Raw genomic sequence first — 13,795 nt, forward strand, 5'->3', positions numbered from 1 at the left:
GACAATAATAGTACTCAGTGGTTTACACAATTATAACCCGCTTATTTTCAGCTTTTACTAGACCAGACCACCCGAACATGACTTAAACCTCAAATTCAGCAGATTTAAAACTTTTGTTGCTCTTTTTTTATGAATAGTTAAGACGATTTAGGGTATTGTTTATCCACCTAAGCTTAAGCATCAAAGTCTACCAAGCAGCCATTAGATACGATTAGGGTACAATTAATTAATAGCTAGTGTTCGCTACAACATGACATACCCCCGTTATCAAGCAATACATCGAACCATCACCATAGGTGAGTATGCAAAATTTAATCTGTAGGGCTTACATGTGGCGTGTCCCTTGTGGTCCGTTTCTTAATGGTAATGAGATGCGAGCAAGGGGACCACACATGGCTAACAACGTGGATGATCAAGTCTGTAGTGTATTTGTACTTTTGTGATCATGTTTAAAGACTTATGTGGAAGAAATCTACGGGTTTGCTCTTTTTTAGCTTTATTTTAAATATTCACAACCCCATTTAGAATTGTGAATACCCATATGAATAGACTGCATACAGACCCGTAGTCTCCGGACCCGGGGCATCCTATCAATACAATTTTTAAGGTTATAAAACCATACGCCAATGAAGTGTAAAACACTAAAACTAACAGTTTAAGATTTATATTATAGGCTACACGGCATACTCTAACGTTAAACCTACCCAAGCATCATATGATAACGTATTCAAATTTTTAAAATTTTATAATATTTCCACTTTTCATACCAAGAATTGAGACTTGAGTATGGCCCGACCTTTCATTACTTATCTTCCACGAACAAAACGCTTTACCCACAAAAGATTTCTGTTTTAACCATTTTATCAAATTGCCCTTTCATTTTCAAGGCTGCGCTCTCATTTACCCACAAAAGTTAAGTGCGTTTTCTTTTATTTATCTCATATTATTAGTAGTTTGAAAAACCAATTTCCGATAAATATCATCATCTCCCACTTTCACACAAAAAACTATATTCAAGGGACATTTTTCAATTTTTTTTCATTTCAATTTTTTTTTTATTTTTTTATTTTAAAAGTTAAATTTAAACTATGACTCAAATATCCTATCCCCACACATAAATTTTTCATTGTCCTCAATGCAAGGATAATGAAGACTTAAAATAAAAATAAAATTAAAATAAAGTCGGACTACAAAAAACTAAAAACCTAAAAATAAAAACAAAACCAAAATAAAAAATTAAAAAGTTAGATAATGAAAAAGACTTAGCTGATAATATGTGAATGAAACATGATGCCCCTTTTTCCATGAATGCCCTCCAACTACGAACGTGCTCAGCAAAACAGTAACTCCTTCCCTCATCCACGAACGTAAGCGGAAAAACAAAACAAACATATCTGAAAAATGTATTTTATCAAACTGATAGATATTATGCAATTAAAGTATTTCACATCACCCGACAAATAAAACATGAATAATTAGCAGAAAATAATAATAAACATAAAGTATACGGCTCGGCTGCTCCATCCCCACACTTATCTTTTTCCATATACTCTTCCTTGGGCATCGTCCCTCTAGCTCATTCTATCTCTCTTTTACCTAGCAAAACTTAAAAACACAAAACAAAGAAGAACCACAAAAAACTACGTTAGTGACTCGATGACTTGTACAAAACGTGTGAAACCTCTACACACTTGAACTTAATCAGGAGGTTTCTCCTTGACTTGGACCCTCCGTTTAATTCCACCCGGTACTCATCAAACAGTAATATATCAATGATGGAACCGCAGAATATTAAATTAGAATTAAAAATCAGTAACGGGTAAGACAACCAATGCTTAACTTACCTGGAAAGAACCGAATGCATTGTAAGTATCGAGAAGACTGGCCGTGCTTAACATTTAATGGCTTTTTCACTCTCGTAGACCATCTTCTAAAGTATATGGAACTTCGGTTTTCAGGTAACCTATCATCCTCGGCCTTATCTCGTGGTTTTGATTTCTGATCAGCATTCAAAACACAGTCCACGGGCTGGCAATGGTGTTCTTCCTGTAACACCACATCCTCATCTACACTGTCCTCTACAAGTAGGGCCTCGAAAAACACAATATCTCCATCAACATCCAATGTACCCCATTCGTCATACTCCTGACGATCCATCCAACTCCAGATCAAGGAATTCATCTTCCTCAATCAATCCATTCAAAACCTTTTCCTCAACGCCAAACATCAACTCAAGTGTATCCCCCAAATTCACGTCATCCTCTATCTCTTCTTTATTCACTAACGAGCTCTGATAAGCAGCCCACTCTTCTTCATTTATTTCATCATCAGAGTCACTGTATCTGGAATGTTCGTATCTGGAATGTTCTCCTCTAAATCATCCATATACTCCATGATTGGCTCTTTCCCTTCTTCTGGAAACATCGGGAACAACTCGCACAACCGTTTCATGTATCCCAAATAGTTGCCTTCCGCATCATACTTATAACTAGGTGTCATTTGTTCCTCCATTTGCACACTCCCCTCTTCGGTTTCTCGAATAAATTTGCTATCTGACTCGTACATGCATTGGGAGATCTGCTTTGGCCCTTCTTCCACCTTTGTCAGTTTTCTGGAGATTTCTTTAACTGCATCTTGGAGACCTGCAAAAACAGATATTTGATTTCTTAGTATAACATCATGTTCAGCTAATGTTTGTTGGTATTGGGTATCTTTCTCCAATGGTCGGGTCAACAACTCCTCGATCTTATTCAAATACGCCTCGTCACCCCTGTTGGGGTTGCTCTCTGAATGTTGACCATAATCTTTGTAGGTTCCCAGCCGGATCACACAGGAATATCTAGTAACACGAGGGTGCGGAATCCCCACGTAATACGATACGAGCGTAAGATAGATAATACGTTGAACCGATAAACAAACACACGTCACAATACTAATAAACTCGATTGTATTGCAACACTTTCAACACGTGATATCAAATAATCACTAACACACGTTCGGGAAAAACTTTTTCAAGTTAAGCCGAAGTGGAGGTTTAAATAGACCTCGACAACTTCGCCTAACATACTAGGCGAAGTTGTCATAACTTCGCTTATCCTCCAAGTTCACCTACATCCCAGGCGAACTTATGCAAAACAATATTCAAAACCAAAACAAACAATCTAAAACGATTTCAGACACATTCAAAACACAAGATACTAAACTACTGACATTATGTACCAACAGACTCCCCCTTGGCAGTAGCTTCATATCTATATCTTCATTCTCGTGTCTAGTAATCCCAAAAATCTCGTGTCACCCGTCTTCAAGCATGAACACCCTGTCTTACACATACAGAGACCACCCTCTGGTACTTCTTGGCTTCATCTTTCCACGCAGGAATATAGAATATCTTCTTGTCGTTTAGTACCTGCAAATCAGCTTGAGACAAATTTACCAACTGCATGGGATCATACACTCTCAGAATCTCATGTTCATCCTCATCTTCCATAACAGCTTCAGCTGTTTGACTATCAATGTACCACCACTTGAGACTCTTTAAAACATCCTTGGGCATTATCTTCATCGGCACTTCTTTCAAACACCGAATCGGCTTATATTTCATCACCATCCAAGGTTTGCCATCAGCTCGCATTCCCCTTTCCTTATCTTCAACTAACTTCCCTTTCTGAGGCTTTAACAACTCAAAATTTTTCTCTTTCACACTTTCTTTCCACATAATCTTCCCAATTATTCTAGCCATATTGTCATCACTCCTATTAATCAATCTCAATTTAGCCAAATCCTTCACCTCACACTCAGGCAAGGTATTGAGCGATCTCAACGTCCTCTTAAAATACTGAATCCCATCAAAGCATTTAATCACAAATAACTTTAACTGCTCATCATACAACCAGCAAATAACACCTTTCTTTGACTCAGCATACCCCTTGATATTGTAACTCTTTTTGAACATTGGTGGAACCGCTGGCTTCTTTGTCTTAACAAACCACTGAGCATAGCCTTCTTTCCATCTCGGCTGTTCTTCCCACTCAGACTCATCAGACACATCCATATCTTGACTAACATTCACCTTGTCAACATCTGGAATATCATGTTCTACACTATCATCCACAATCTCACCTTCTTCTATCTCACTATCAATCACAATCTGTTCTCCTATCTTTTCAATCTCATCAATAGTTAACACATCATCTGTTAAATCATCATCATCACCCAACATTTCCTCATCATCAACAACCATGACATTTTCACCACCTGATCTACCTGATGTACCAGTTGATTCCCCCTGAGATGTGGAAGTCCCAAGAGTTTGTTCAGTTCTTGGCAACTCACCACCTGCACCTTTCGATGCATTGGGATCATCATCTCTATCTTGTCTCTTCTTGGTTCTCAACTCGTCGCCCTTGCAGCTCGTCTCCCCCTGAGATGCTAAGAACTGTTTTAGAGCATCAAATAGTTTACCGTGTTCAACAAGGAGGGACGATTGGATCTGATTTTCTGCTACAAGTCGCTGGATAGCTTGAGTCTGGATTAGATTGATTCTTGACTATTCAGCAACTACCCGTTCAAGAGCCGCTATCCTTTCAGAATCACACAAAGTAGCATCGAAATCAAAACGCATGTGAGAAATGTCTCGAGCATAAGGTGGAGGAATTCCCAAACTAGCTGGAGTATCAGAAGCAGGCTGAACAGTAACCGCGGGTGGTATTGTGACAGGTAACCCTGCAGTAGCAACCAACGTTGACTCAACAAATCTTGCAACAACCTTCGATGGGGTAACAGTAGGAGGTGGCAAGGAAACTATCTCCGGAGCAGTAAACTGAAAAGTGGTTGGAGGAATACCAAATGATGATGACGTTGTCACCACGGGAACACTTGAGGCAATCGGTACTGTCACAGTCATAGAAGTAGGAACCATAGTCATACTAGATAACGAGGGTGGAGAGAAATGAACCACCCTTGAGCTTTCACCAACTCCTGAACTTTCACCAGCTCTGACCTTCTTCGATCTTCGTACCAACTTGTCTAACTCCTCCTCATAGTCAGATTCACTGTCATCCGAGTCTTTCTTTCTCTTGCCATGTATTCTTTCTTGTCTTACCAGAATCTGTTGTGCTTCAGCAATATCGTCAGTGGAGGAGTCAGAGTCGGTTATCTCAGAATCTGCCACAGACGTATCGACCAAAGAAACATTCACACCAGATGCCTCAGCTACCGGGGCTCGAACCTCAGCAACTGGATCAATTTGTTCCATGTCAAAGAACCCTTGACCTCCAAAGGCGACTTCAAGATCGACCTGTTCTTCCGGAGCTGCAACAGGATCAACAGGCAGTGCTTGCTGTACCACATGTGGTGGTTGAACCACAGGAGGTGGTTGAGGAACATTAGCCTGTTGCGGTGCCGGGTCACGAAATTCCTCTCCTGGAGGAGCAACATAAGCAGGATTCACCAAATAACCAAACAATGCAGTGTGCCGCGGACAAAGTTCTGGTTTGCTACGAGCACTTGATGACCTAAATTGCGCAAAAATTCTCTTACTTACACTCTCAACATAACGGATAGGACGTCGTTGAGGCAGCGTAGGGGCTACGTGATTCAGAATCATCTGTAGGAATCTCGGGTACATCAAAAATCTTTCCCTGGCGACCGCGCGTCTCTGACGATCAATTTCATAAAACACCATCTGACTAAAGCTGTAGGGCTTGTTGTAAGTCAGGGCAGTCATTGCGGATTGCATCGTTGCCCCCATACCGTCTGTACCAGCTTTACGACCAGACATGCACACTATCATCACGTGCATCAGAAAACGCCACTGATCTAATAAAAATCCCTTTCTCCTTTGAGTGTCACCCAACGGACCCGAATAACCCATACGCAGAAACGCACCATCTCTGAATGGAGCCGGAAAATCTGTTGGATCATCTGTAGTTTCAGCCCCGAACTGTAAAGCAACCCTTATTTGATCTGCCGAGAACTGTACCACCTGATTGTTCACTGTAGCGCGCATAACCGGAGGATCAACTCTACAGTCATATTCTACCGTTCGCCAAAAGTCTTCAATATTTGGTAGAGAAATGGGGAGAGTAGTCGTGATGGCGTGAAAAATACGTGAGCGAACGAGGAATGAAATGATCTCACGATAGTCGTCTATACCACTAGCATCCGGATCCAAAGTGATATACATGTTGTGACCCGTAAAGAATTGTCGGTTGTTGTCACAACCTACGTCACCACCAGCACCACCAGTCCCTGCCACAACAGCCATAACTTCGCCTGTTACCATGAGCGAAGTTAGAACATTGACGTAGCTGATCATAACTTCGCCTGTTACCATGAGCGAAGTTATGATAACTTTTATGTTTAACTTCGCAGAACCCAACTTCGCCTGAGTAAACAGATCAGAACACTTAGATAAGATTTTCATGAGCAGGCGAAGTTAGTCATATGGCGAAGTTGAGTACAACTTCGCCCTAAACTCTAACTTCGCCTCAGAACAAACAAGAATACTTAAATAATATAATCTTGAGCAGGCGAAGTTAAGTATATGGCGAAGTTGAGTACAACTTCGCCTAAACCTAACTTCGCCTGAATCTGAAACGGCGTATTACAGAGATCCGATCATGGTTTTGTTTGGAGTATTTGAGAATGAAATCATGAAAAGATAGTTCTATTGAGATCTAGAAGACCAAATGGGTTACAAACACAGTAAAAACAGATAGTTTATCGAGTGTTTAAAGGGATGCACAAACTATGTCACAAATCGGACCACAAAGGCTTCTGATTAACACCATTAATATGAATTACAGGTTAAACCGATCCTACACACCTTTATCGCGGACAAGAAACAGATAATAATGAGGTTCGATTCAAGGTCTAAGTTCGCCGAAGGTTAGAAGTGTGTGTGTATAAGTTCGCCGAGGGTTTATAGTTTGGAAAATATTTGACCAAGTTGACCACTGTTACACCTTATATAGTTTTGAAAATACATGGGCGAAGTTAAGTTTAACTTCGACCCTTTGACAACTTCTCCCCTAAGTAGCTTACCATTAACTTCGCCTATAGTCAACCTGGTGGTCAACTTCGCCTATGTAGCTTACCAGTAACTTCGCCTATATTAATTTACAAACAGAACCTTATAAATTTGATCAAAATGCAACTGGCTTTTAAGATCCTCCGTTAAAGATTTAAACTTTACGATCAAAGAACCAAGTAACCAAGTTTTAAACCATAAAACAAAATAGGCAATGAAAATTTTAGTAATAAAATAAACGGGATCAAGTTTCAGTCTTGACGAGAACCTTCATGTTTTAGAAAAGATCCGAACAGGAATCATACTAATTAAGTGGCTGTCACATAGATCCATGTTCAGCGGTATTATGACATAAAGAAACAGGTTGTAAGCAGGTATAAAACTTAGTATGGTTTTCATCGCTTCAGTGATACGGATAAGGTTCAATTAAGCTCAAACTTTAGATGGACATCACATGAGAGATTGTGATGCCTCCTATCTATTCTCAAAGCGTATTTGGCTTTCCCCAAGTCACCCCGAGTTGACCTCGACCCGTAGTGTCTGATTAAACAGTAAGCACACATCGATCTTTAGAGTCTTCTTCCCGTTCTCTTTCTTGCCACTTTATTGATATTTGAAACAACATAAGCTTCAGAAGGCTTAACAACATATAGTTTTTTTTTTTTTTTTTTTTTTAAAGACATTAATACAGCTTCAAATTGTAGACAACTGCAAGTCCCGAATCTGGATCACTGCATGTACTTGACACTATCTTCTCGGGAATCAGAACATTCACGGGCTCGTGTATGACTGGGTAATCACTTTTCTGCCTATTATTCGGAAAGATGTATATGGAGACATGCACAACTCAGAATGATTCTCCACATTAAATCGAGGAGATTTAGTTTGTATCACTTCTACTTTTACGCACCATATAAAGCTACAATAACATACAATGGCTGTTCTAGAGTCTTTTAGGCCTAATAACTTCACCAGTTAAGCACACAAAATTAGTTTTTCTATCATTTTCCTTGGTTGGATCAATTTTCATTTAAACATTGTATTGAAACTTCTTACGAAGTTATAGACTTGAAAAATTATATCATCTCCCTAAAAAAATTTAAATTCTATCGCCCCGATAAAGTCAAAGTCTTCAGGTAAACGACTATCCTGAAGATCCAATGGATCAGCTGGACCGACCACATACTAGTATGTGTCCTTCCAACTAAGTATGAACGACTATTTTTCAGCGAAAGAAAAAAACCCATCATAAACCGCCCCGGGCACTTTTAGTCATCTGGTTAATGGCTATCCTCCTAATCTACTAGTAGAAGTAAGGACCAAACATATCCGAAGATGTGTCCTTCAAACTTAAGCAGCCGACATAGTTTTAAGCGATAGTGATGTTTTTTTTTTAAATAAAACGGAAAACAAGGTTACTCGGGATTGATCATCCCATTAAGCTCAACAAGATTTTGAAAACGGGATCGGTCAAACTCTTTAGTAAAAGGATCGGCGAAATTATCCAAAGAATCAACCTTTTCAAGCACAATTAATTTCTTCTCAGCACAATCCCGTATAAAATGATGACGAATGTCAATATGTTTAGTTTTGCTGTGTTTAACGGGATTGTTAGTTACTGAGATTGCAGCAGTGTTATCAATGCAAATAGGAGTTTGAGTGAAATTCAGACCATAATCTCGCAATTGCTGTTGTATCCATAAAACCTGGGAGCAGCAGTTTGATGCTGTCATGTACTCTGCTTCGCAGGTGGAAATGGCTACTGAGGTCTGCTTCTTGCACTGCCAAGACACCAATCTTCCTCCGAGAAACTGACACCCACCGGTTGTTGACTTCCTGTTCTGATTGCAACCTCCATTGTCAGAATCTGTGTAAGCTACCAAATCCAGTTCTCCCCCTTTCGTGTACCACAATCCCAACTTAGGCTTGCCTTTGAGATACCGCAAGATTCTCTTCACTCCCTTCATGTGAGATTCCTTCGGGCTTGCCTGAAAACGAGCACAAAGACAAACTGCAAACATAATGTCAGGTCTAGATGCAGTTAGATACATTAAAGAACCTATGATTGCCCGATATTGGGTGGGATCAACGTCTTCATCACTGTCAGAATCAACACCCAGTTTTTGGTTGACGCAAACTGGAGTGTCAAATGGGGTGCTATCGTCCATCTTGAAGCGTTTGAGCACATCATGGACATATTTTGTTTGATGAATAAACATCCCATCTTTCTTCTGATCTACATGCAATCCCAAAAAGAAAGTTAATTCGCCCATGGCGCTCATTTCAAACCTCTTCTTCATGACTGCTTCAAATTCCTGACACATGGTGACTTTTGATGCAGCAAAAATGATGTCGTCCACATAGACTTGAACAAGTAGAAAATCTCCCCCTTTTCTCTTGACAAACAGCGTGCTATCGATCTTTCCTCTTTTGAACCCATTCTCAAGCAAGTAATCGGACAAAGTTACGTACCAGGCACGAGGGGCCTGATGCAGCCCATATAAAGCTTTACTCAGTTTGTACACAAGATCAGGAAAATCTGGGTCAGGGAAACCCAGAGGTTGTTCAACATACACCACCTCATCGACCTTACCATTACGAAAGGTACTTTTCACATCTAACTGGAACACTTTCATCTCTTTGTGTGCAGCAAATGCCAAAAATAGTCGAATTGCCTCCAATCTTGCCACATGAGCAAACACTTCGTTGTAATCGATTCCTTCTTGCTGATTAAACCCTTTTACTACCAGTCTTGCCTTGTTCCGTATGATTATCCCTTTCTCATCTCTCTTACATTTAAAAACCCACTTTGTACCGATAGAATTTACATTATGTGGTTTTTCAACTAATTTCCATACTTCCATCTTCTCAAACTGTGTTAATTCTTCTTGCATGGCATCGACCCACGAGCTATCCTTTAGAGCCATTTGATAATTCTTCGGTTCAATCTGGCTGATGAAGCAGGTGTACAAGCATTCATTTATGATACCCGTGTCTTTAATGCTTGCGTAAACACATGTGTGTTCATCCAAACTTCTTCTTGTTTGAACACCCTCTGACAGATTACCTATCACGTTCTCCAAAGGGTGATTTTTGTGAATTCTAGTAGTCTGAACCGGACCAACTTCCAGATTGTTTTCTAAATTTGAAGAGAGTTCATCAGTGTGTGATTGATGTTGAGTGTGAAATGGATTGTAGAATTCTTCTTCAGTAGAGGCAACAGGAGTATCAACGGCACTTAACGAGGTAGGTTGACTTTCATCGTATTGCGGACGTTGCACAATATTTTCCTCCTCGTCATACAGAATCTGTGAAGCAAGTTTCTCATCAACTTCTGCAAAATCCAAGTAAGGCACATTAAAAGATTTGAATAGTTTATCATAGTCGAAAGCTTCAGCGGGTCCCATGCAAGGCCTTGGTGATTTGTAACTCGTAATGTCAGTGTTACAAACCACCTCAACCTTGCTGTTCGATAAATTAAAGACTCTTCTGTTGGGAGTCCCAACAACATATCCGACTAAAATACCTTCGTCGGCTTTCTCTCCAAATTTAGAGTTTGTCTTTAATATCGAACATGGGGACCCGAAAGGTTCGAGACCATTCATGTTTGGCTTTCTACCATGCATAAGTTCCTAACAAGTTTTATTTAATCTTTTAACAGTTAAAACACGATTAAGGATATAACAGGCTGTGGCAACAGCCTCAGCCCAGAACACCATGGTAAGTTTAGCATCTTCCAGCATGGTTCTGGCTCCTTCGATTAGCGTTCTATTCTTCCTCTCAGCTACTCAATTTTGTTGCGGAGTATACGGGGCCCTGTACTGATGTTCTATCCCTTTCTATAAGCAGAACATCTCCATCTGATAGTTCTTGAACTCTGTACCATTATCACTCCTGATGTACTTAACCTTTCTCCCAACAATATTTTAAACTTTGGTAATCAAGTTAATTACCAACTAAACTGTCTCATCTTTTGCCTTCAAAAAGTATACCCAAGAGTATCGAGAGTAATCATCGGTTACAACCAAGCAGTATGACGTTCCACCTAGACTCTTTACATTCACGGGACCAAAGAGATCCATGTGTAGTAGGTCTAGGGTACTGACAATTGAGTTAACCTTCTTGGAGTGATGAGGTTTTTTATGTTGCTTTCCTTTCTTGTACGACAAGCATTGATCTTCAAAGTTAAAATTCTTCAAGGGAACTCCAAGCACCAGCCCATTCTTGACAATGTAATTCATTTTGCGAAGATGTATATGTCCCATTCTTCGATGCTATAACTCTGACTCAGACTTAGTTGCCTTTGACAAAAGACATGACTCTTCTGTTGTCATCTCAGTTGACCTCATATCCATTACATACGTGTTCTTTTCTCTTGGAGCTTTCATCACCACCCAGGCCTCTGGTATCTCGAAACCAGGATAAAGAACGATTGCCTCATTTTTAGTAAAATGCACCGTGTATTCTTTGTCACACATCTGAGATACACTCAACAAGTTATGCTTCAACTCTTCCACAATATTCACCTTATCTAACTTCATTCTTCCATTTGTCACAGTTCCAATACCACTGATTCTACCTCCACTCTCTCCAGCGAAACTAACCCTTCATCCTTAAACAGATTTTCAGTCACGTAACAATTTCTTGTTACCAGTCATGTGTCGGGAACAGCCACTGTCAACAACCCACGTATTGTTTACGTCCCTGTTTGACTGTTCCTGCACAATTAAAGAAATAGATTAAAATCTAGGGACCCAAGACCTACTGGTCTTGGGTCGATTAAATCTATTGACCGGCATCCAGTACTTTGGTTGCCCAAAGTCAGTTTGATGATGGTTTCTGTAAGTTCTGAAAGGAAACCTTCTAGAGGACTGGCTATGATGCCATCCAAACCTTAGTGAATTAACTGAAATATAATGGTTGGTTTGGTAGTTAACTGGGAAAAAATGAGACTGATTTCTTTGAAATCTTGGATTAGTCCAATGACTGAAATTTGGTGTGTTCGCATTCTTACCAGTATCATAATTAGTATTCATTTTATTCTCAGTTTTCGGAGGCCTCATACCTCTAAATTTTCTCTGTTTTAGAGGACAATCAGCAATAAGGTGTCCTACTGTATTGCATCTAAAACAACTTCTGTTTTGAACTTTCGTCTCAACAGTTGTTGCAGACGTCGAGGTTGCATTACTACCCGTTTGTCTAACATATGGTGGGACGAACGGATTTAGGGAAGAATTCTTTTCATCGGGCTTATATTCCTCCCCACGTTTTAGTAACACTACCTCTTCTTTTATCTCACCCAATTCGGATGACTTGTCCGAATTTGATGAGACAGAGCTAGGGACAGAGATCGCAACATTAGAACTTGACTTACTCATCTCGCTTTTATTAACTTCAGTTTCTTTAGTAGAAATTTTGATTGGAACTGTCTGACTAATCTCAACATTTGCAGATTGCTGATTACTAGGATCATAAGTATAGTTATTGTTATACGGTGGTGGAACTTCAGAAAATCCAATTCCTCCTTTGTTAACCGGGGAACGTTGAACACTTATGATGTGATCTAGCATTGCTGAAGAATTTCTAAATTGTTCAATTTTTCTGTTTAGTTGCACCACTTTTACCTGGTAATCAGCTATCTGTTTATCTTTTTCAACAATTAGTTTTGTTTTTTCTTCAAACACTTCATAACTAAGATCAATTACTTGTATTTTTTCAGCTAGACTGGCTTTAAGACTTCTGATATCCTTTTCACTAGCTTTTATTTTTACCGAGTAACTGTTTTCTCTAGTTTTAGTATAGTGATGATCTTCTTTTAAGGTTTTAAATTGTGTGTCCAAACTAACAAACTGATCAGTTATTTTTTTCAATTGTTCAGACAGATTTTCACATTTTTCACAATGAAGTTCAGAACTTACCTCAGAGAGCTGATCATTCACTTCTGCCATATATGCTTGATTTTCTCCCGTCTCCCTCTCACTTCCTCCAGTTTCGATGTTTACCAAATTAGCCTGTTCGAACACTTCCTCAACTTGTATATTCCAGTTGTATCCACCATTATGTCTAGATACCATAGCCCTATTTTCACTACCGCCCCCATTCTGTTGTGCAGGCCTGTTCTGACTTCGTTCGACCCTCTCATTTGTACATTCCTTAGCAAAGTGACCATTTTGTTGACAGTTGTAACATCGAACCTTTGATTTATCAAACCCTGGTCTTTCTCCAACGAACTTTCTACCCGTTTTCTTCATGAATCTCTTTACGCTTCTTACTATCATAGTCATCTGCCACTGCAGGTCCATCTCTTCCAAATCATCAGCATCGATCTGATCATAGTCTTCATTCAAGGTTGCAGGGTCGACTATTTTACCTTTGATGTAGTTCTCATAAGATGCAATGAAGGATGCATAGAGAGCAAACTGCTGTTCAGCTGATTTAACACTCATGGGCATCTGTGAGTAGTTGTAGCTTGGAACATTTGACGAGAAATTTCCAGTTGTGGCTTGAGGTTTTGAAGGATTACTACCTCCAGCTACGAAACATACGTCACCATCCATATTGAGAATCACATGACCATCTCGAGTTGAGTTTGAGTTTGATTCTCCCTTTTAGTAGAAGGCAGAGGATTCTGATTTTGAACTTGAGCTTGGAGTGATTTTCGCACCATACATTCCCGGATCCTGAACCTGATCAGTTGGTGTCTCCTTCTGAACCATGTTAAGTTCAAAATTTCGTAACTTATTGACCACTGTTTCCAGATCA

The sequence above is a fragment of the Bidens hawaiensis genome, unplaced genomic scaffold (genome assembly GCF_021521415.1).
Source record: "Bidens hawaiensis isolate Kalapana, Puna unplaced genomic scaffold, B.hawaiensis_p1.1 tig00008077_1, whole genome shotgun sequence".
In the NCBI taxonomy this organism is placed as follows: domain Eukaryota; kingdom Viridiplantae; phylum Streptophyta; class Magnoliopsida; order Asterales; family Asteraceae; genus Bidens; species Bidens hawaiensis.